General features: G+C 41.4%; 1 long non-coding RNA gene across 1 annotated transcript in view; it reads right to left on the reverse strand.

Moving 5' to 3' along the window:
- Positions 1 to 1,575: 1,575 nt before the first annotated feature.
- LOC126456984 (uncharacterized) overlaps positions 1,576 to 23,474 on the reverse strand; it is a 265,781-nt gene continuing 243,882 nt past the window's right edge. The window contains exon 3 of the long non-coding RNA XR_007585423.1: positions 1,576 to 1,653. This is a non-coding gene — a long non-coding RNA (uncharacterized LOC126456984). The remainder of the gene's footprint in view (positions 1,654 to 23,474) is intronic.

A 23,474-nucleotide genomic window follows, 5' to 3' on the forward strand; every position in this document is an offset into this window, starting at 1 on the left:
CTATTCCTCCAGTTACAGCGCCATCTGTGGTGAAAAGAAGAAAATGATTCAGACGAAACGTATGCAGATTTTCCCGTAGAATTGTAATCTTCAATAAAAAACGTGAGTTCCCATTAAAGATTTCACGCATGGGTTGGGATGGGGGGGTCGAATGTGATATCATTGGATGCCCTCCTCAGAGACAAACTAATTAGGAGTTACTACTTTTTGTGATACGATGCGTAGTTTCATAGATATTTCAACGCCTTCAGTTAAAATGAACACCCTGTATATAGTATATCTGTAGGAATCACCGTCTCGATAACTTCAGTGCAGATGCACAACAGGGTCCGTGCCTCTTGCCGGAATATAGGGCTCGCTGAGAACATGTGAGTGAATGGACCGTGTACGCTACTAGCGTGTGACTTGTTGAGAGTTTTGGTCGAACTGTAAGCGTGTTCGGATGTCCGAGGCAGTTAAGACAACTGAACGAAGGAGCTTCATCTTAGCATAAAAGCGACATTTTATGACTGAAGATAGTTTGTATTCAAACAAAGTGTTAATACATTTTGAAGGAGAGATCAAAGCCAACAGCAATCTTGCATCGAAATAATTCGATGGTAGAAGTTGAAAATTTGTGCTTCAGTGGGACTCGAACCAGGATCTCTTGCTTAAAACGAGCAGTGTCTTAACTGCCTCGGACATCCGAACACGCTTACCGTTCGACCCAAACTCTCTACTAGTGACACGCTAGTAGCGTCCACGGTCCATTCACCCACATGTTCTCAGCGAGTCCTATATTCCGGCAAGAGGCACGGACCCTGTTGTGCATCTGCACTGAAGTTATATATATATATATATATATATATATATCACCAGCTTCTGATATCTTATGCTTATATACCATCTGTCAGAGTTACATTTTTAATTATGCTACGTCCAAAATGGAATACAGAAGTCCTTTCTCCTTTCCCTGAATTTCACTCCAGCATCAGACGCGTTTGCTGCTTTGGTATACTGTTCGTACTGGACTCGGTTGTTCGACCTCCTAATATCCTTTTAATAGTACAGATGTGGTACGCATATGTCTCTGAACATCTAAGAACACACTGATTTAAATTGCTTATCTTTGCTCTATCTGATTTTCGTGTAGATGGAAATGACAGCTGGTGTGCGAATACAGTGAATTATAACCTGGCATTAGTTTCGAGGATCTATTACTGCTCTCAGTAAACATTTCGTTTTTACTTTTGACGCTTGCAATTTTTTGTGCTCATTCCCGGAACTATTGTGCCCTCCATATAGTAATCGGATAATATTCAACATGTTGGGTCCTGTAAGTTCAAGACGTTTTAGGCTATTCTTTATGAAATACCTTTTATACGCCAGTAAAACGAACATAAATTTGCTGCACCTTCGTTCTATTTTGTTGTTGTTGTAGACAGCACTTGAAAATGACCTGTAAGGCCGAAATTGGCCAGTTGTTCGAATTTTAATAAAGTGAATAAGCAGTAGACGAGGTGGAAACTTCACAATATCGTTAACAAATATAGTGCTGTGGCCACCATAGAAGGGAAATAAGGAGTTGGATACGTACGTTGAGAGCGAAGAGACGACCAGATCCTCTTCCAGAGTTCCAGCAAGCCGGGACTGCGTCACTCCCGACTCGCGCTCCTGCAACAGAAATAAAGCCATACAGCTCCACCTCTAAGCTCTCTGTGTTAAAGGATCCGGCAAAGCGGACTTATAAGTTACGATAACAGCCATGTGTGGACAGATGCCAATCCTAGAGCGATGGTGGTAGAAAGGCACAGGTTCACTGTAGGATCGATATGTGGGTAGGAATGGTGGGTGATGGACTCATATATTCTTACATTTTACAGGACCCTTAATAGGATTTTTTATATATGGCAACGATGATGGTCACCATTTTAATAGCTGCAATTGTTTAAACATTTCCATGCAGCATGGTTTTCATATCTATCTTAAGTAATACGTGAATTAGAAATTTCACTAACTGAAGTTCGACAATTTGACGGAGAAGGTAAACCATCAAATCTACACTGGAGTCCAAAATTAAAGCAACAAATCGAAATTTTCCCAAATTTGATTTTATTTTGCTACAGAACAGTATAATCAGGTGATAGTGATGTAGAAACAACTGAAACAAAACGTAAATAACTGTAACACGCAAAGCGGCAGACAGAAATGTTTTTTGTTTTTTCCCCAACTTAACGGACTTACACACACATTCCTACAACAGGTTAATGCGCCCAGTATGAGGTGTTACCACCTCTGGCAACAATGCAGGCCGGACAAACGACGAGGCATGCTGTGAATGATGCCATCAATCTCACGCTGAGGCAATAACGCCCATTCTTACTGCAACGCTGTTCGCAAGTCTTGAAGTGTGGTTGGTGGATGCTGACGTGATGCAACCCGTGTCCCTAGAGCATTCAAGACGTGCTCTATGGGGTTCAAATCGTGAAAGCGTTCAGGTCACGCCATACGTGCAATACCTTCCGTTTCTAAGTAAACATCAACCACGCGTACTCTATGAGGTCGAGCATTATCGTTCAGCAATACGAAGTCTTGGCCCACAGCATCTCGCAACAACCGCACATGAGGTCCGAAGATCTCATCACCTGAAATCAATAAAACCTTGCTGGTTTAACCTTACAATTTCATGAAGAGGTGTTCGAGTAGTCAACATAATCCCAGCCCACACCATCAAGGATCATCCTCGACATCAGTCTCTCTCCACAATGTTTGGGTGCCGAAATCGTGTCCTACATTCTCTTCAGATGCGAATCCTTCGAGAACCAGTGTCCAGACCAAATCAGGACCCTTCTTTGAAAATAAAATTGGCCACTGTTCGACCGTCCACGTTGCATGTTGACGACTCCACTCTAGACGTTCCCTTCTGCGAAGACACGTCAGGGACGCACATACAGCAGGTATCCAACAATAAAGGCCACTCTGCCGTAGCCTTCTGTACTCCGATTGCCTCGCTACAACACGTCCACTGGATGCTGAGAGGTCATGTGCCAGTTGCCGTGCAGTACTAAGGCGGTACGATCGTGCGGCTACAGCCAAATAACGGTTCTCTCTTTCTGGTGTTACAGTTGGCCGCCCCCGCCCTGGTCTTCGGGATACAGTTTCGATCTCTACAAACTGTCACCATATCCGAAAAACAACAGAACGACTCACGTTAAGCCATCAGGCCACATGAGTTTGCGACTGTCCCGCTTTCATTCTTCCCATGACCCTCTACCGCAAAGAGCCTGGTAGGCGTCTTCTCTTTGCCACACTGCACGGTCTGTGACTGTGTATACAGCGACTGTGGATGTGGATGTGGGACAACCCAGCAGCACTATCCCGTTTGATAGGTGCCCTGTGTCGTCACTGCCGTGGTTCTCCGTTGATCAGAGTACCATCTTCCGAACAGGACGCGATCGTGCGGACATCTGTTGACAGTTTGTATGATTATGTCGTGAATTAGACACAGGACGGGGAATTAGCGGTTTGTTGCTTTAATTTTGGATACCAGTGTATTTATTGATTTCAAAAGAGCGTTGGATTCAGTAAGCGGGGAAACAGTAGATATATCAAACTTCCTAGCAGATTAAAACTGTGTGCCGGGCCGAGACTCGAACTCAGGACCTTTGCCTTTCGCGGGCGTGCTCTACCAACTGAGCTACCCAAGCACAGCTCGCGCCCCGTCCTCACAGCTTTACTTCTGCCAGTACCTCGTCTCCTACCTTCCAAACTTAACAGAAGCTCTTCTGCGGACCTTGCAGAACTAGCACTCCTGAAAGCTAGGCTATTGCGGAGACATGGGTTAGTCACAGCCTGGGAAATGTTTCCAGAATGAGATTTTCACTCTGGTAGAGCACTTGCCCGCGAAAGGCAAAGGTCCTGAGTTCGAGTCTCGGCCTGGCACACAGTTTTAATCTGCCAGGAATCTTCATATCAGCGCACACTCCGCTGCAGAGTGAAAGTCTCATTCTGAGTAGATATATCGCTTACATATTTGAAGTTAAAACAAAATTAACTGACATAATTAACTATCATCATCTGCACACGAACCCTGCAAACTACTATCAAATACAGGTTGTATCATAATTAATAGTATAAACGCATACAGTTGAAAGTACACGATACTAGAAGCAGAAAAGTATCAGTAAACATAGGGTCGAAAATGCATACCTTAAGAACTACAAGTAATTTTTCATCTTCTATACTGTGGAACAAATCTCTTCTACTGCAAGTTCTTTGCTTTCCATATTTTGCGAACTGGTTGTATGGACCCAAACAAGAAAAAAGTCCAGTAAACATGTGCTCTAAAATGCATTCCTTAAGAGCTATGAGCACTTGTTCATCTTTGCTACTTTGAAACACAACTCTTCTAATGATCATGTGCTCGTAACTTTTAAGGTATGCCTTTTAGAGCACATATTTGAAGGATATTTTTTTCTTATTCTGGTCCATACTACCACTTCCCAAAATATGGAAGGCAAAGAATTTCCAGTAGAAGATATTTTTTTGCACAGTGTCGAAGATGAAAAATTGCTCGTAGCTTCTAAGGTATGCATTTTCGACCCCATGTTTACCGAGACTTTTTTGCTTCTAGTATCGTGTGTTTTCAACTGTATACGTTTACGCCATTAATTATGATACACCATGTATAGTGTGCTTAGTATTGCAACGTATGTTAGGGTTCTTCCGGTTCCCGTCTCGTATGGTTCTCACACACTATTACGGGTCGCACTAGTGTTTTGTAAACGGTAACCTTTGTACACTGAACGTATTTTGCTACTATCCTGGCAATAATGAAGTCTGCCAACTGCCTTACCTGCGAAAGACATGATCATTCCATTGTGTATCTTTGCAAAAGTTGCACCCAGGCATTCCTATCAGTTAACTGTTTCCAGCTGTGACTCACTGGTGATGTAGTCATAGAATACTACTTTAATGCGTTTTTTGAAGAGCACCATTTTACATTTCTGAACACTTGAAACAAATTATCAGTCCTTACATCACTTTGAAATCTTACCAGTATGAGACCGTATATTGCCCAGCTTTTCTCAAATAGTACTTCATTATAGACAACGCGTCAAATGAAAAAAGTATGAGATTGGTAATAATTTTGTCTGCCATGTTAGTAACACACAGCATAAAAGAGCCACAGCATAATTCCCTGGGGAGCCCAGTCGATGATTCCCCATCCAGAATACGTGATGCATCCCGCGCACTAAGAAATCCTCAATCCAGTAATAAAATTCGTTTGATATCGCACATAATCATACTTTTGTGAATAAACCCTGATGTGATATAGAGAAAAATGCTATTCCGATGTCAAAGACTACATCCAACTGCCTCAATCGAAGGCTTGAAAGGATGTCGTGCAAGAAAACTGGGTTTCGTAAAATCAATTTCGAAACGGATTTTGGTTGGCATGTCATTTATATAATGAGATTGGACAGAAAATTTGGGGACCACATTTTATATTCTTCTTGTAGACGGGTGTGACCACTTTCTTTTTTTAAAATCACTGGCTGTTTCTCAGGGGCACTCATACGCATGTACACACACACACACACACACACACACACACACACACACACACATGGTTCAAATGGCTGTGAGCACTATGGGATTTAACTTCTGAGGTCATAAGTCCCCTAGAACTTAGAACTACTTCAACCTAACTAACCTAAGGACGTCACACACATCCGTGCCCGAGGCAGAATTCGAACCTGCGACCGTAGCGGTCACGCGGTTCCAGACTGTAGCGCCTAGAACCGCACGGCCACTTCGGCCGGCCACACACACACACACACACACACACACACACACACACACAGTCGCCCCTCCCCCCCCCCCCTACACTTAATATACATATAAACTGTATGCTTCTCGTCGTACACGTCAACGGCCATCTGCCCGATGGAGCATAAAACGTTATTCAACTGAAAAGCCACCCGCCCCCATACAGTGGAGACACGGGTCTGCTGTGGAGGCCTACTAGCAGCTACGTTCGCTGAACGGTCGTTGAGGATCCCCTTGGTCCACCTGGGCGGTCAGTTGCTCAACAGTTGCTTATCTGTTTGCCCGTACACATCTCCGCATCGTCGTTCACCCCTCTCATCTATGGCCCGTGGTTCACAACAGTTGTCTCGGCGCCGGTTTTAGACAGCGAGAGTGGCCGAGCGGTTCTAGGCGCTACAGTTTGGAGCTGCGCTACCGCTACGGTCGCCGGTTCGAATCCTGCCTGGGGCGTGGATGTGCGTGATGTCCTTAGGTTAGTTAGGTTTAAGTAGTTCTAAATTCTAGGGGACTGATGACCTAAGCATTTAAGTCCCATAGTGCTCAGAGCCATTTGAACCATTTTTAGACAGCGCCGATTTTCCACGTCGCGTGCACTTTAAGCACGGCGCACGCGAACAATTTACAGACTTCGCCATTTCGGAAATGCTTCCACCATTGCACCGAAAGCCAAAGATTAAGCTCTTTTAGACGCCGTATCAGCCCCTCTGTTTCCCCATTACGACAACGACAGCACTGTTTTCCGCATCCCCTGACACGCTTTATGTACTGATAGTGCTGCCACATGCCATTTGTGAGAGGTTACTGCACGCTGTCGTCGAACACAGGCGGTGGTCACGTTAGTGTGAATGGACCTTGTACATTGTCTGCTGCTAGTGAATGCAGTATCTGGAGATGCTTTGAAAGTTATAGCACTGAAAGAACTAAGATCACCCAGCTTAGCATTAGGAAGCAATGTTTACATTAAACTGTGTGTCACATCAACACTTGTTCTAAATACAGAGCAGGTAACTAATTCTAACAATAGAAGAATATGAATTTTTGGCAAGGAGCGTTTCAGAAGTGAACTATAAGTTCAGAACTAGAAGAGGGCAGTACTTTCGAATCATGAATGGCACAACCAGCCCTTAGCTCATGGGTTCCCAAACCGGAGGGCGCGCCCCCCTGTGGGGGCGTGATGATGTTGCAAGGGAGGCGCGGGTGGAGTTAGCGGTATAAACCTAATATTTCTTTTTAATATCGATATTTTAATAAAAATGGATGTGCAGGTATTAATGATAGATTATGGTGCTAAATGCAATCGTTTGGCGTCCCACTTCCCACAATCCTATCTCAATAACCTATCCTAGAACATACAGCTTTTGAAGATCACGTTTAGAATGTCGCGTTTAGAATGTCACACACAGAAACTCTCAAAATTACGAAGGCGATATGCGTTAATTCTAATATATCAGATTTGTAAACAACTTACTTCTGACAATTGGAAAACAGAAAAGTCAGGTATTAACTATTCCGTACATTTGTACACATGAACTGAACGTAATCATGTTATAACTTTTAGCCGCAGTAGGCTATGTTCATCAGTGTAATAATCACTTATACTGCGTAACTGCAAAAATGCCGTTTTATTACCCTGTCAACCCGCGGATCCCCATGTGATGCTATTACAGTGACTTTAATAGACTGTATACGCTTCAAATGAACTGGCTTGTTCGTAATTTGGACGCCAGGGTTATGCCCTTTGTCACCAGAAAAATGTGCATGACGTAAATGCGAAACTGGTACAAGTGTTCGTTCTGAGCAGAGTACTTCACGCCGTTCTGGAAACATTGTTGTGAGTGCTAACAATGAAACATAACCTAGCTAGGTAGACAATGAAGTCCATTAGTGAGGATTATTTTTTTTTTTTTTTTACTACAGCTCTTTCATTCAGATTACTGATTTCACAAAACAGTTATTTTTCTTCTGACTTTTTGAAATACGGCATAATTTCGTTTCAAATTAGCGTACGTTCTTTGCTGCGACAATGGCTTCTTTTGGCACGAGTACAGAGATAACTGCTTGGCACTATGCATACTTTCCAGCGATGTATGAGGTTTATCCATGACCTTACTTAATTACTGTGAAATTTGACAACCAATTCATTGATGTTATCTCAAAACTTATAACGTTTCATTTATAAGCAACGAAAGATAGGGGGCACGAAAACGATTTTCGCATAAAACCCCAGGCTGCACTGCTCAGAACAGCACCGCAGAACAGGTAGCAAATTCTTAGGGTGCCTGTGGGCTGTTTTCGCCGTAATCCGGGAAAAGCCCGTTTCTGACCAGCAAGAGCCCTGCTCGGCCAACAGGTCGCAGACAGACAGTGCACTGACTACCTGCGCTGCGGCTGGGCTTCCCCGTTCTTCGCCCCACTCCTCACAGGCAGTCATCTGAGGTGCCGACAGACGACAGTAGCTTTCCTCTATTTCAGTTGGTTGCTTGCAGTTGTTGACACATCTGATGTATTGGATTTTGCTGAAATCGCGTTGAATCTTTCACAGTTGTGCCTCAGTAAAATCAGTGTTAGTGCGAAATTATACTGTTAACTTCTTGTTTTCTTTTTGCTTCACCATGAGTGTCGTGAAAAAACGTGAATATAATGATGATTATATCAAATACGGTTTTGCTTCTACACAAAAAAATGGTGTTGACCAGCCGCAATGTGTTATTTGCTATGAGGTATTGAGCAATGATTCCATGAGACCACCTCGTCTGGAACGCCATTTGTGGGCAAAGCATGGCGTATTGAAAGAGAAGCTGAAGGAATTTTTTGCTACAAAATGTGATAATTTGAAACAAATGAAGTTGGTCACTGCTGGATCCTTCGCTCAGACATCAGAAAAGGTACTGGAAGCCTCGTATGAGTTATTGCTACTTATTTCAAGGACCAAGAAAAGTCATATTATCGGAGAGACATTAGTCAAACCCTGTTTGTTGAAAGCTGCTGATATTGTTCTTGGGTCAGAAAGTAAACAAAAACTTTCACAAATACCGCTTTCCGACAATACTGTGAAACGTCGGATTGATGATATGGCCGAAGACATACAAAATCAATTAGTTACGGCCGTCAAACAATCGCAGTTTTTCGCAATACAGTTAGACGAGAGTACCGATGTTGCGAATTGTTGCCAACTGCTAGCTTTCGTGCGCTATATAGAAAATGAAGCAATTAAAGAAGAGTTGCTGTTTTCTACAGAGTTAAAGTCAACTTCAAAAGCAATTCATCTAATGGCAGCTGTCTCTGAATTCTTTTGTAAAAATGAGTTATCATGGCAGAAACTGACAGGCGTATGCATAGACGGCGCCACATCAATGCTTGGATGTCGTTCAGGATTCATGCAGATGGTCAGTGAAAAAAAAACCTATTGTTACTGCTATCCGCTGTGTAATACACCGTCAAGCATTGTCAGCTAAGACACTTCTAAAGGAACTCACTGATGTCTTGAAACTGTGCATCAAAATCGTGAATCATATTAAAAAGAGTGCGTTAAATTCCAGGTTATTTACGGCTCTTTGTGAAGACTTGAGAGCAGAGTATAAAACAATTATTTCATACAGAAGTACGCTGGCTCTCAAAAGGAAATATGCTAGGAAGATTATTTGAACTTCGAGACAAGTGATGCAGTTTTTGGAAAATAACAAACTGAATTGTATATGGAATTTAGAAAGCCCGGTGTTCATGTTGCATTGGCTTATCTGTCAGATATTTTCGAATCTTTAAACACATTGAATTTGAAATTACAAGGTGGAGAGTGAAACATAATTTTTCATCGGGATGCCATCAAAGCATATACTGATAAGTTGCAACTATGGAAACGTAAAATTTTAGCCTGGAACTATTCCTGCTTTTCCAGGTTGTTTGGAATCCTGGAAGAAGCCCGATTTCAAAACAATTTTAAGGATACTGATACTAAGAGTAAAATATCGAACCATTTGCAGCACCCCATTGATGAATTCTAACGATACTTCCGTAACAGTTGTGATGATAAAATTTATTATAGGTTAGCGACGGATCCATTTCACGTTGACGTGGATGTGTTGCCAGACAGGCTACAAGAGGAAGACTTAGAAATTAAAAATGATTCTGCAGCGAAGTATGACTTTCAGAAGATGGATAAACCTTTATTTTGGGTGAAATATCCCACGGTGTTTCCCAGCACAGCAGAACAAGCACTGAAACTGTATTTACCATTCTCAAGCACTTATTTGTGCGAAAGAGCATTTTCAGCGGTAGTGGCGATAAAAAATAAGCTTAGAAGTAAACTCAGTATTGCCAATGATTTACGTTGCGCAGTTTCTACTATTCAGCCAAGAATTCAAAATCTTGTAAAAAATATGCAAGCTCATCCTTCACATTGATTTATTTGTTTGTTTCTTGCCATACGTGTGTGGAAATAATATTTTTATAATAAATACGTGACATTATAAGAGAGCTTGTTATTTTCCTCCTAACTATCCTTAAATGTAGGCAATACTGTAAAATTACAAAAAACTATTTCGAAGAAACAATATAAAATAAACATAGTGAATCTGATTTAAACATAAATACTGCGTGTGATCCTTATGGATTCTGATGTTACGTGTGGTATGTTATTTCAACTAATAATAGTATTGCTTCTGGATGAAGACACAGCGAAAGTTTATCCTAGATATGGCAAGCGAAGAGTAGTCCTAAAATCGTATACTGGTGAAGAAATGGTGTGCAGCAAGGGAATGTAATCAAGGTAAGGAAGTTGCTTTATTAATATTTTTTAAAGTTCTGTGTAGTGTGCACGATTATTTCATAAACTTATTTTTTATTTTTTGTCTGGTTCTGGGTACTGGGCCTTTGTCGCCGTTCGGTAGCTGTCGTCGTTGACATAAATGCCAACCTATGCACAGTGACAATGGGGAGCGCTATAGGCGTACAAATCAGTGATGTTCGTTAACACCGTGACTGAGTGACTATTTTTGATAATGAGTGAAAGTAATAAGCTACACTCAACTTAAAATAATGGCCCGCATCCTCTAATCTGCAAAGGTCGCAACTATTTTTCCTTGTTTACCAAGGACTTTCTTTGCTTTAGGAGTGGCTTATAATCACTAGACTAGACTGATGACGTAATAACTGCGACTCGATACATTAACAGCCCACCATGTTACATGACGTCACTATCACAAATTTTTCAATAGTTTCTTGATAATTAATAAAAATCTCTATTTTTTTGGGGGGGGGGGGGCACGGAAATTTTCTTTTCGGCAGAAGGGGGGCGTGACAAACAAAAGTTTGGAAACCTCTGCCTTAGCTCATAATTTACAAGACGCTGGAAAACAACGTCTTCAGAAACATTCAAACGTCCATCGAGTCTCTGCACGAACTCAACGACTACCGCCCGAGTCCCAGAGATGCCAGAGATACTTCTCAACTCTAGAGATTAGATTAGATTAGATTAGACTAATACTAGACTAGCTCCATGGATCGTGAATACGATATTTCGTAATTATGTGGAACGAGTCAAATTTTCCAATACATGACATAATTACGTTAATTTAACAATATAAGTAAGTTAATATAACAACTTTTTTTTAAAATTATTTTTTTATAATTTTTTTTCTTTTTTCTTAATTTATATCTAAAAATTCCTCTATGGAGTAGAAGGAGTTGTCATTCAGAAATTCTTTTAATTTCATCTTAAATACTTATTGGTTATCTGTCAGACTTTTGATACTATTTGGTAAGTGACCAAAGACTTTAGTGGCAGTATAATTCACCCCTTTCTGTGCCAAAGTTGGATTTAATCTTGAATAGAGAAGATCATCCTTTCTCCTAGTATTGTGGTTATGCACACTGCTAATACTTTTGAATTGGGTTTCGTTGTTAATAACAAATTTCATAAGAGAGTATATATACTGAGAAGCTACTGTGAATATCCCGAGATCCTTAAATAAAAGTCTGCAGGATGATCTTGGGTGGACTCCAGCTATTATTCTGATTACACGCTTTTGTGCAATAAATACTTTATTCCTCAGTGATGAATTGCCCCAAAATATGATGCCATATGCAGGCAATGAGTGAAAATAGGCGTAGTAAGCTAATGTACTAAGATGTTTATCACCAAAATTTGCAATGACCCTTATTACATAAGCAGCTGAACTCAAACGTTTCAGCAGATCATCAATGTGTTTCTTCCAATTTAATCTCTCATCAATGGACACAATTAAAAATTTTGAATATTCTACCTTAGCTATATGCTTCTGATTAAGGTCTATATTTATTAATGGCGTCATACCATTTACTGTACGGAAGTATATGTACTGTGTCTTATCAAAATTCAGTGAGAGTCCGTTTACAAGGAACCACTTAGTAATTTTCTGGAAGACATTATTGACAATTTCATCAGTTAATTCTTGTTTGTCAGGTGTGATTACTATACTTGCATCATCAGCAAAGAGAACTGACTTTGCCTCTTCATGAATATAGAATTGCAAGTCATTAATATATATTAAGAACAAGAAAGGAACCAAGACCAACCCTTGTGGAACCCCATTCTTGATAGTTCCCCAGTTTGAGGAATGTGCTGATCTTTGCATATTATGAGAACTGCTTATTTCAACTTTCTGCACTCTTCCAGTTAGGGACGAATTAAACCATCTGTGCACTGTCCCACTCATGCCAGAATACGTGAGCTTATCTAGCAGAATTTCATGATTTACACGATCAAAAGCCTTTGAGAGATCACAAAAAATCCCAATGGGTGGTGTTCGGTTATTCAGATCATTCAAAATTTGATTGGTGAAAGCATATATGGCATTTTCTGTTGAAAAACCTTTCTGGAAACCAAACTGACATTTTTGTTAGTACTTCATTTTCACAGATATGTGAAGCTACTCTTGAATACATTACTTTCTCAAAAATTTTGGATAAAGCTGTTATAAGGGAGATTGGATGTAATTGTTGACATCAGATCTATCCCCTTTTTTATGCAAAGGTATAACAATAGCATATTTCAGTCTATCAGGGAAAATGCCCTGTTCCAGAGAGCTGTTACACAGGTGGCTGAGAATCTTACTTATCTGTTGAGAACAAGCTTTTAGTGTTTTGCTGGAAATGCCATCAATTCCATGTGACTTTTTGCTTTTAAGCAAGTTTATTATTTTCCTAATTTCAGAGGGAGAAGTGGGTGAGATTTCAATTGTATCAAATTACATAGGTATGGCCTCTTCCATTAACTGCCTAGCATCTTCTAATGAACACCTGGATCCTACTATATCCACAACATTTAGAAAATGATTATTAAAAATATTTTCAACTTCTGACTTTTTGTTCGTGAAGTTTTCATTCAATTTGATGGTAATACTGTCTTCCTGTGCTCTTGGTTGACCTGTTTCTCTTTTAATGATATTCCAAATTCTTTTTATTTTATTATCAGAGTTGCTGATTTCAGACATGATACACATACTTCTGGATTTTTTAATAACTTTTCTTAATACAGCACAGTAGTTTTTATAATGTTTGATAGTTTCTGGGTCACTACTCTTTCTTGCTGTCAGATACATTTCCCTTTTCCGGTTACAAGATATTTTTATACCCTTGGTAAGCCATGGTTTGTTACTTGGTTTCTTACGAGTATATTTAACTATTTTCTTGGGGAAGCAGTTTTCAAATGTATTTACAAAAGTGTAATGAAATAAATTATATTTTAAATTGGCATCAGGTTCACGGTACACCTCATCCCAGTCTAACTGCTGTAGGCTTTCCCTGAAATTTGCAATTGTTAAATCGTTGACTGAATGTACTACTTTGGAGGACATTTTAGTACTGCCGAATGGAGCTATGTCGTATATTGTAACTAGCTGTGCACCGTGATCAGAAAGACCATTCTCAACAGGCTGAGTATTTATCTGGTTAAACTTATCTTGGTCTATAAAGAAGTTATCTATCAGTGAGCTGCTATCCTTTACCACCCGAGTAGGAAAATCAATAACAGATGTCAAATTGAAAGAACCAAGTAATACTTCAAGGTAATTTTTCCTATTACCCTGTTTCAGAGAATCTACATTGAAGTCCCCACAAATAATAATTTGCTTCCCCCTGTCTGACAGATAGCACAACAAGGAGTCCAAATTTTTCAGAAATAGATGAAAATTTCCCGATGGGGACCTATATACAGTTACAATTATAAATGTGCCTATCTTTAATTTAAGCTCACAGGCACATACTTCTATATGTTTCTCTACACAAAACTTTTTTGTTTCTATACTTTTTGCACAATGATAACTTTTGACATATATGGCAACTCCTCCTTTCTCCATATTTTCTCTAATTACATGTGCAGAGAGCTTATATCCACTTACATTTACCTTATCCATATCAGTAACAATGTGATGCTCAGACAGGCATAGTATATCTATTTCATCCTCAGCTTCTAAATCTTCTAAACAAACCAGAAGCTCATCTATTTTATTCTTTAAACTCCCAATATTTTGATGAAATATACTTACAGTATTCTTAATTATGCTTTTATGAGAACCTTTCCTTATTCTAACATTTGCAGTACACTCCTGTCTGAGTTTCTCTTTGTGCTTAGGCCTAGTTCCTATACCAGTGGTCACATGTTGTTCAGAGAGGCAGATTATGTCAACTGGGTTGGGTGACTTTAATTCATCAATGCAAAATGGTTCGAATGGCTCTGACCACTATGGGACTTAACATCTATGGCCATCAGTCCCCTAGAACGTAGAACTACTTAAACCTAACTAACCTAAGGACAGCACACAACACCCAGTCATATCAATGCAATTACCTAGGACTGAGATACAACTTGGTGGAGATAAAATTTCTGGTGATTGGTGAAAATATATAATTGATAGCTGTGATTGGTGATCCAATGTGATAGAATTGTGCTGTTTAATTTCTTTCCTAAACTGAAGGTTTGTTTCAATCCTGACCTCTCGTAGAACTTGACATCTTTCTGTCTTACCTATCCTAAAAAAGGTGCTGCTCCAACACCTGTAACCACTGGTATTTTACCATTGATGGCAGTGCCTCCCCCCTTAAATTTCCTGCTATTACCCCAGCCAGTTTACCCTTCCCTTTCCTGTTGAGATGTAGGTCGTGCCTGGTGTAGTCCCACCTACTGAGAGAATAAACAGGAACCACACCAATAGGAGACCCCCGCACCCGACCCAAGCAGCCGTTCCAACTCCAAATTAACTCTCCCAACAGAAGAGTTCAAATGAGGCCAGTCATGGCGTCTCAGGACAGATACAAATTCAACAGTGGTGTGTCTCGACGCCGACGCAATCTTTACCAGGTCACACTCTATACTGTACCCAGGATCTCTGTCAATACTGTTCCCTGAGGTAAATCCTTAATCCTCTGTCACCATCCAGACTAGCACTTGGTTTGAGAAAATTTGTGACCTGGTATTCTGGTCCTAATTCCTCCTGCAGAAGTTGGCCTACACCTCTGGCATGAGAACTGCCTAACAACAAAACTTTCTTCCTTTTCGATGACTTTCCTACATTCTTTTTCAATTTCCTATTGAAAGCTTGTTGTGCCCTCTCTACATCTACCTCTGCTTGAGGCTCATCAGTTTCTAACTGAAACAACAGGTCAAACTTATTTTTGACATTTTCTGAAGAGAATCAAGGCAGTTTTAAAAAGCACAATCCTCGAGAGTACGTTGAGTGCAGTAGTAATGCTCTCTATAGACAAAGGCAATTTTTCAAAGCACACGTAACTTCAATGCTACTTTTTTGTTTCAAAGAAAGACAGAAGTATGTGTTGTGTATGCGAGAACTTAGAAAATGGCTCTGAGCGCTATGGAACTTACCATCTGAGGTCATCAGTCCCCTAGAACTTAGAACTACTTAAACCTAACTACCTAAGAACATCACACACATCCATGCCCGAGGCAGCATTCGAACCTGCGACCGTAGCGGTCGCGCGGTTCCAGACTGATGCGCCTAGAACCGCTTGGCCACCGCGGCCGGCTATGCGAGAACTGTTTGTAGGTATGATTCTCTATCACGAATAGATGATATTGAAGTTATTTTAGAACAATTTGTACAGAGTGAGTCAGGGGGAAAGGTACGTGTTTTGACGGGTGAAAGCATTATTGATTCTGTACAAAAACATTGATGTCGACATTTGTCCTACTCCGAATGGTTTCCGAGAGAGAAGACTTTTAATGTACATTTCTATTTATTTTCTGTATTATTCATTGTCATTATTTACAACGTACCACAGTAGTTTAGACGAAGTTGAGACGGACATTTTCATACAGTACACTTGTGGTCTATCAAGTCGGAGAACAACCTCAAACTGGCTTACAAAAAGCACCTAAGCTACAGCGCACAAGCATCGCGCGACATTTTCAATATTCTCGTGATCTCTCAGAGCAAAATGTTAGTCCTAGACAAAAAATAAATAGGACCTTTATTGTTGTAAATTTAATTTAGTTTATTTGCGTACTGAGACACGTTTTCGTTGGAATGTGCGGTTTTAGAGTTATTAAAGAAAAACATACAAAAGTGATGTTAAACGTGTTCTATCTCGGAAACCATTCGCAATAGGGCCTATGTCCATATGAAGTTTTTTGTTCAGAATCACTAATACTATCGCGTCTCAAAGCATATACCTTTCCTCCTGTCTCACCCTCTATTATTTATAGCTATATTTTGTAATAAAATTATATGTATTTTACATAAAGTCTGTAATGGTTAATATGCATGGACGATTTTGAATCCGCAGTTGAACAATCAGCTGTTTCAGCCCTGAACCGCTACAGAGTGGGGGAATTGGGCGAATGTGAGAAAGAAAAACCTGATAGAATCAATGAAAGAAGGTCAGTTGACAGTTGGGAGCTGAGGGGGGGAGAGAGAGAGAGAGAGAGAGAGAGAGAGAGAGAGAGAGAGAGAGAGAGAGGAGTGGGGTGGGGGTGAGAGGGTGGTGGGGAGAGAGATGGATTAGAAACAGGAAAAGACGTACCTGGAAGAGAGACGGTAGCTGCAACTAGATCCCAGGGGCCTGAGAGCGACACATTCCTTGGCCAAGAAGCTGAAATCTAATTAGCGGAAGTGCTGTCCGACACTATTATATACATGCCTGGTGCTCTACTCAAGAGCGGCTCCGCCTGTGGGAAGTACGACTGGCTCCATGCGTGCCACAAGGGAGTTGAGGCCTCTCCACTTAATTTGAAACTCTGTGGTCACCATGGAAGGGGAAGCGGCAACTCAGTAATGAAAGTGCCTCTTAAAAATAACATTTTTATTTGCCATTTTCACTTTCAATGGAACTCGGAAGAGTGCAGTCGCAAACATCGGGTTCTCTAGAGGCCTCACCTTTTACAGTCGAAAGTAATCCTTCGAAGCAACCCCAGTTGTAATCAGCATTAATACTGTAACAGCCATCACCATTTACGTTAGAATTATTCCTTTTAAAACATGAGGTATAGCTACAGCTTCATTTTAAAGATCATTGAAATGAACCAATTGTCACGCTAATCCAGATTATTTAGTGTCCTGTGTATCATTGGTATACCTACATCTACTTCGAGATATTAGAGTGGCCAACAGATTTAGCTGGAACGCGCATCGAACTCGCTCGTTTCTCGTAGCGTTTCAGGTAATGGGCCAGCGAGAAACTAGTGAATCGCTCGAGTATAGGAGCTGATGAACGAGGTAACTCGGTCATACTACTAGCGGAAGAGAAAACGATGAAGCGTGATAATGAAACTGCACAGGCGATAAACGTTTCGACTTTTGTATTTCCTTACCCTCCAGCTTACATACATCGCAGTACCAAAAAACAGCAATTCTTTTCGTTAGTTGAGCTTGTACTTAGAAGCAAAGCAAAATTTTTGTTCGCTATGGTCATATAAAATATTTATGAAGCTATTTCAGGACCTTTCCGTGGAAGAAATTATGGTTACCACGATGTGACATACGAGTAATGCTTTGCGTTCCTCTCTCTCTCTCTCTCTCTCTCTCTCTCTCTCTCTCTCTCGCAGTGAGCGTAACCCACAGAACTAAGACTGCCCCTTTCAGCCACTATCTGAAATTAAAAACTTTATAGACAAAAATTCGTTATGTGGAATACAGATCCCTGTTTTGTTCCCTCACCACTGCAAAACAGTGAAGCACCTTTGGAAATTAAGAAAAAAGCAAAGACGAAAATAGTATGCTGATTATTCCCATAATGGTTCCAAGCTGTAAATCGGTGGACAGTTTGGTAAATAAGAAATGTTATTCAAATTTTTCAATGCAATTTTCCTAAAATATGTTATAGAGATTTACTGAACATTCCAGATCCTGCTTTACTTTTTTCTAATGCTACATCTACCGATGTTGCAGAACCTTCGTCTGTGACTGATCTTTTTGGCTTTTTGGGTGTGAGACAACTTAAACAACATTATGAGCTAAAGAAGTGCACCATTTTCTATAATTTTAGTGCGCCAGTTGTGAGACTGAGGTGGAGCTTTAAGCATACCCCTGTGAGGCTATCGCCGGCCGGAGTGGCCGGGCGGTTCTAGGCGCTACAGTCTGGAACCGCGCGACTGCTACAGTCGCAGATTCGAAACCTGCCTCGGGCATGGATGTGTGTGATGTCCTTAGGTTAGTTAGGTTTCAGTAGTTCTAAGTTCTAGGGGACTGACGACCTCAGAAGTTAAGTCCCATAGTGCTCAGAGCCATTTGTACCATTCGAGCCTGTGAGGCTATCAAGATCTGAACGCGGTGATCTGTACACTGAATAACCGCTCGTCAGAAGATCATGTGGAATATTAAGGCAAAGTCGCGCAGTGAATATTGTGGAACATGGGAACTTCAACAGAGGTTTCGCAATTAAACAAGAAAAATGGGTACCATAGGCTACATAGAAATAATGAGGAAGCGTTTCATCAAATATGTTGCGACCTAAAGTTTTATTTATTGCTAATAGGCTTGGACTCGACTACACAACTGATGAAATGGGTTATTGAACGTATATGATAATACCCTGGCACAGGAAGCGGGAATTGGAAAGGAAATGCTAATAATGTCAGACAGTTTGCTACGTTCACGTAACCACCAATGATTGCTGAATTTGTTAATAGATTAAAGGAAATACGAGAAAGGTACATATTAGAACCAATACGCTTGCCTAAGCGCATGTTGAACTCAAATAGCTGAGTGTATGAATTAATTCAGGAAAGCAAAACCCCAACTTCAAAGCAAATAACCTCACGTCCCTTTCGTCACGTCGTGTGAAAATGCTGCACATATGCCATCGCTCTAAAACTCAGATGCAGAGAATGGCTGCAACGGAAGACGGAAGTTACAAGTTCAGCCCGAGCATCTGTCACCGGCTCTGAGGCAGCGCGTCTCATCACGTTCCCAGCCGGAAACACAGAGAAAGACTGACTGTTCCCTCCCTGGAGTTCTATGACGAAGTTTTTCCTCTTTGAAACTATAAGACCAAGTGTTCCTATCCTCTTCTACTTAAAATTTTGCTGGTGCTGCTAACACCGGCTTCTCGTTAGTCAATCGCTGTGAACATTCTACTTTCCGACCCATGAAAAATTCATAAAGTATCTCTTAAATAAACTGTTTTGATTAACCAGTAATACATATTTTACATTTAGAGTGGTGTAGAACACACATTTTCTTGCACTATGATTCTGGTTTCACTCTTATGCCAATGACAGCGACTGCACGTAGACACTCACGAGTTTTCCTCCCCGCAACAAAAATAATTCATATGAGCCCATCCTCGGCTCGCTTAAAAAACTTATGCATCATTTACTGCTGCCCTTCTTTGAGTCCAGCTGATTTGTCTCATTCAGTGTGTCTGATGTCTTCCCATACTCTTTCGGGTCTTTGTCTTTTTAGAAAGCTTTCACTGCAGCTAACAGCGCCAATTTACAGCAGTCCGATCTACTCCCTCTTCCTGTGGCTGATACAGGGGCGCTGTGGTCGTTCCAAAGAGCGGCCGTCGCTCTGTGTATACCGGCCAGCGACATTGCCTTTCAGCGGAAGACCCATTTGCGATGTTACCCTTATAGCCCTTGCGATCTCACAATCAGCCAACGGACTCAGCTAACAAAAAAATTACGCTTATATTTCACCACCATACAGAAATGAAATAAAGAAGTACTAATTACATTCACAATGGTTAGTGTTCATTTCAGTTACTTGCATGCTGTCATTCTTCGCTTATAATTTGCATTGATTTGATAGCCTACATTGAATAGTGGGTTATTAATCAAGTTACGGAGCTGATTTGTAAAAACTATCTCCAACATAATTTTCTAAAACTATAAGAGAAGTGAAAACGAACTTACGCATAAAACTTTTTCCAACTCATAGCGCAGATGCTACAGCAACCAGTAATATACGAGGCAGAAATAAACAGTCTCCGTTGCAGGGTTGTAACAGTTATTTATTTACCGATGATGCATTTCATGTGATTCAGTGTTCTTCAGATTGGCTAATATGAGTATTATATGGAGTTAGGCACATGGGATACTGAGCATACAAAATGTCCCAGCAAATAACTGGCCTTGTCAAATATTCAGAAAAATTGCGCGGGGTCCTTGTTGAGGTATGTAACGTAGTTCACTGACTACACAACAGGGCCAGGCCTACACAGATCTGTCACCATACAAACATGTAGTTCCTCATCTTTGAGCTACACAAACAGAATTAGGCCCAGTATTAGATGATGGAATTTATCCACAAAATAATTAAGGAAGTTCGATGCAAGTGCTTCTCTGAGCTGCAGACGGCCGCGCGGGATTTGCCGAGCGGTCTAAGGCGCTGCAGTCACGGACTGTGCGGCTAGTCCCGGCGGAGGTTCGAGTCCTTCCTCGGGCATGGGTGTGTGTGTTTGTCCTTAGGATAATTTAGGTTAAGTAGTGTGTAAGCTTAGGGACTGATGACCTCAGCAGTTAAGTCCCATAAGATTTCACACACATTTGAACATTTTTTAGCTGTAGACGTTGCCTCAGGAGAGGAAGTCACAAAACTGACGATCATCCACCCACCCCTCTCCTCCCCCCTCCCTCACAGTAAGGAAACAAATTTCTTTGGTGCAGACGCCACTAATTCAGCCAGCTTCCCAAACATGAAAATCAATATCAGCTTATATCACAAATTAAACCGTGAGATAAGCTTCACGTTTCCTCGTATGTGGATGCACACACACACACACACACACACACACACACACACACACACACCATATATGCATTATAATTTTAAATATGAGGTTAAAAGAAATTTTTATACATTTATCAGTATTTGCCGAGTGACTGGGAAGTTGTTTATTTGTGTACGTGTCACCACATCATTAGTTGCTAAAAACTGTAAGTAGCCTCTTTATGTGTCCGTATGTTGTCTGCGCCGTGTAGCGCTCTGTATTAATAACTCTGACAGTGCACTCTGTAAAAGACTCTGTGGCTAGTTGGACTAGCACTTGGAGGTGAACAGCCAGTAGTGATGGAAGTTGGGAATGAGTAGTCAGTAGTGATGGACGTTTGAGGTTAATAATTAGCAGTGTTGGAGGTTTGCAGTATTAGCGCTAGCGGAAGGTCTGAATGCGTATCCGTCATTGAGATTTATTATTGATGATTCTATAATTTTGCTTGCACTGGTTGTCGCATGATAAAGGTAAAATCTGCTAAATACACTGTTAGCTCTGCAACAAAATCTTTCCTTTGCTAACCACATGCCTAGTAGTAGTTAGAGCCTTCAGTAGTTAGAATCTCTTATTTAGCTGGCAATATTGGCGCTGCATTGCTGTAGTTCGTGGAATGAAGATTTTCTGTGAGGTAAGTGACTTATATGTGTGGGTTATTGTTAGGGTTTCTTCTTATTCAGGGCCATTCTTTTGCATTAATTATTTGAAGTCAGGTTATCATTTTTGAGCAGTCAGATTGCGTTGCGCTAGGATATTGCTCAGTTTCATTCAGCAGTTTCAGAATTAAATAACGTAGAAGTTTCTGCTTCTCAGTTATTTCAGTTTAAGTAAAGCATTTTTAAGAAGTTTCAAAACGTCTGTAGACTAGTCAATAATAATTATTGTCCACACTTCACTAGAGTCGGGGAGGGCAGCCGATCATAATGATTTTACGAGGGGCGTTCAGTAAGTACTGCATCACATTTTTCTTTCTCGCCCAGTTTCGTTCGAAAAAAATGCAGAATTTTTTGTGGGCCATTGTGAAATATTTTTACATCAGCGCCTTTAGTTTAATCACGTTCCCACGGGTATCGGCGCTATATGTAGCCTTCAAAATGGCTTCTATAACGGGGGTTCGTTCCAAGCAGGGAGCTGTCACTGAGTTTCTTTCTTTTGGACAAAAACCAGAACACATCAGATATTCACGGGCGCTAGCAGAATGTCTACCGACACCAGGCAGTGAACAAAAGCAAGGTGATTCGTTGGGCGAGGCGTCTGTCATCACTGCAACAAGGTCTCGCAAACCTATCCGATCTCCCGCGTACTGGTTGCCCGCACACAGCTGTGACTCCTGCAGTGCTGGGACATGTGGACACACCCCTCCGAAGAAAAAGTTGAAAGTCGTATCCTTAGCAGGTAAAGCCATGGCTACGGTGTTCTGGGACTCTGAAGGATTTATTCTGTTGGATGCCCTCCATCATGGTGCAACAATCAACTCTGAAATGTATTGCGCTACACTCAGTCTGTCACTACAAGAATGCAACTCCTTGCCCATGACAACGCAACACACAGAAGTCTGCACACCCAACAGGAGCTTACAAATATTCACTGGAGTGTTCTTCCTCATCTACCCTACAGCCCGGATCTCGCTCATTCCGACTTCCATCTGTTTGGCCCAATGGCTGATAACTCCGCAGGAAGCAGTACGTGGATGACAGGAACGTTATTAACGCAGCAAGACGTTGGCTCTCACGTCGACCAATAGAATGGTACCATGCGGGCACAGGCCTTCCCATTAAGGTGGCGGAAGTCTGTCACACTGAACGGAGATAATGCTGAAAATGGGATTTTGTAACCAAAAGAGTGGGGAATAATATGGTGTACTGGAATCGTGAATAAAACCAACCCGCTTTCAGGGAAAAAGGTGTTTCATTGCTTATTGAACGCCACAAGTAGTTTCCTCTACGCCGCGTTGGCACAAGCATGATTGAGTCCATGTGCTGTCTAAACGTTCCGTACATGAAGCAGAGGCGAAACATTGTCGCAAGAAACTTCCTGTGATACAGGCCAAAGACATGTCATGGCCGTGAGGGAATATTCGTAACTATTTCCCTTGCATGAGCATGAAACACGCAGTTCGCTCCTCCAGTTTACTGGTGCACATGCTGGAATAGGCCTACGTGTGGAAGCTGTTGGCTGTGACAAGACTCCTTCCCCTTGGTACTTGTCTGCGATATGTTACTCTCGCTAACAAAGCCCCCTGCTGCGGCTGCTGTGGAATGTCGCTCCGCAGAACACCGCCTGCTTTCAGTCACTGTGGTGGTGGTAGAGTGGTGGGGTTGGGGGGTGGGTGGGGGGGGGGGGGGGGAGGGCACTGCGGTAGCGTGAAACTCCTAATCACTGGCTCAGTCTGTCGACAAACACTCGATCTGCGCCAACACAGTCCACAAAGCAAAATGTCAGGGGGCGTCTCGCAGGGCCAT

The sequence above is a fragment of the Schistocerca serialis genome, chromosome 2 (genome assembly GCF_023864345.2).
Source record: "Schistocerca serialis cubense isolate TAMUIC-IGC-003099 chromosome 2, iqSchSeri2.2, whole genome shotgun sequence".
Taxonomy (NCBI): Eukaryota; Metazoa; Arthropoda; class Insecta; order Orthoptera; family Acrididae; genus Schistocerca; species Schistocerca serialis.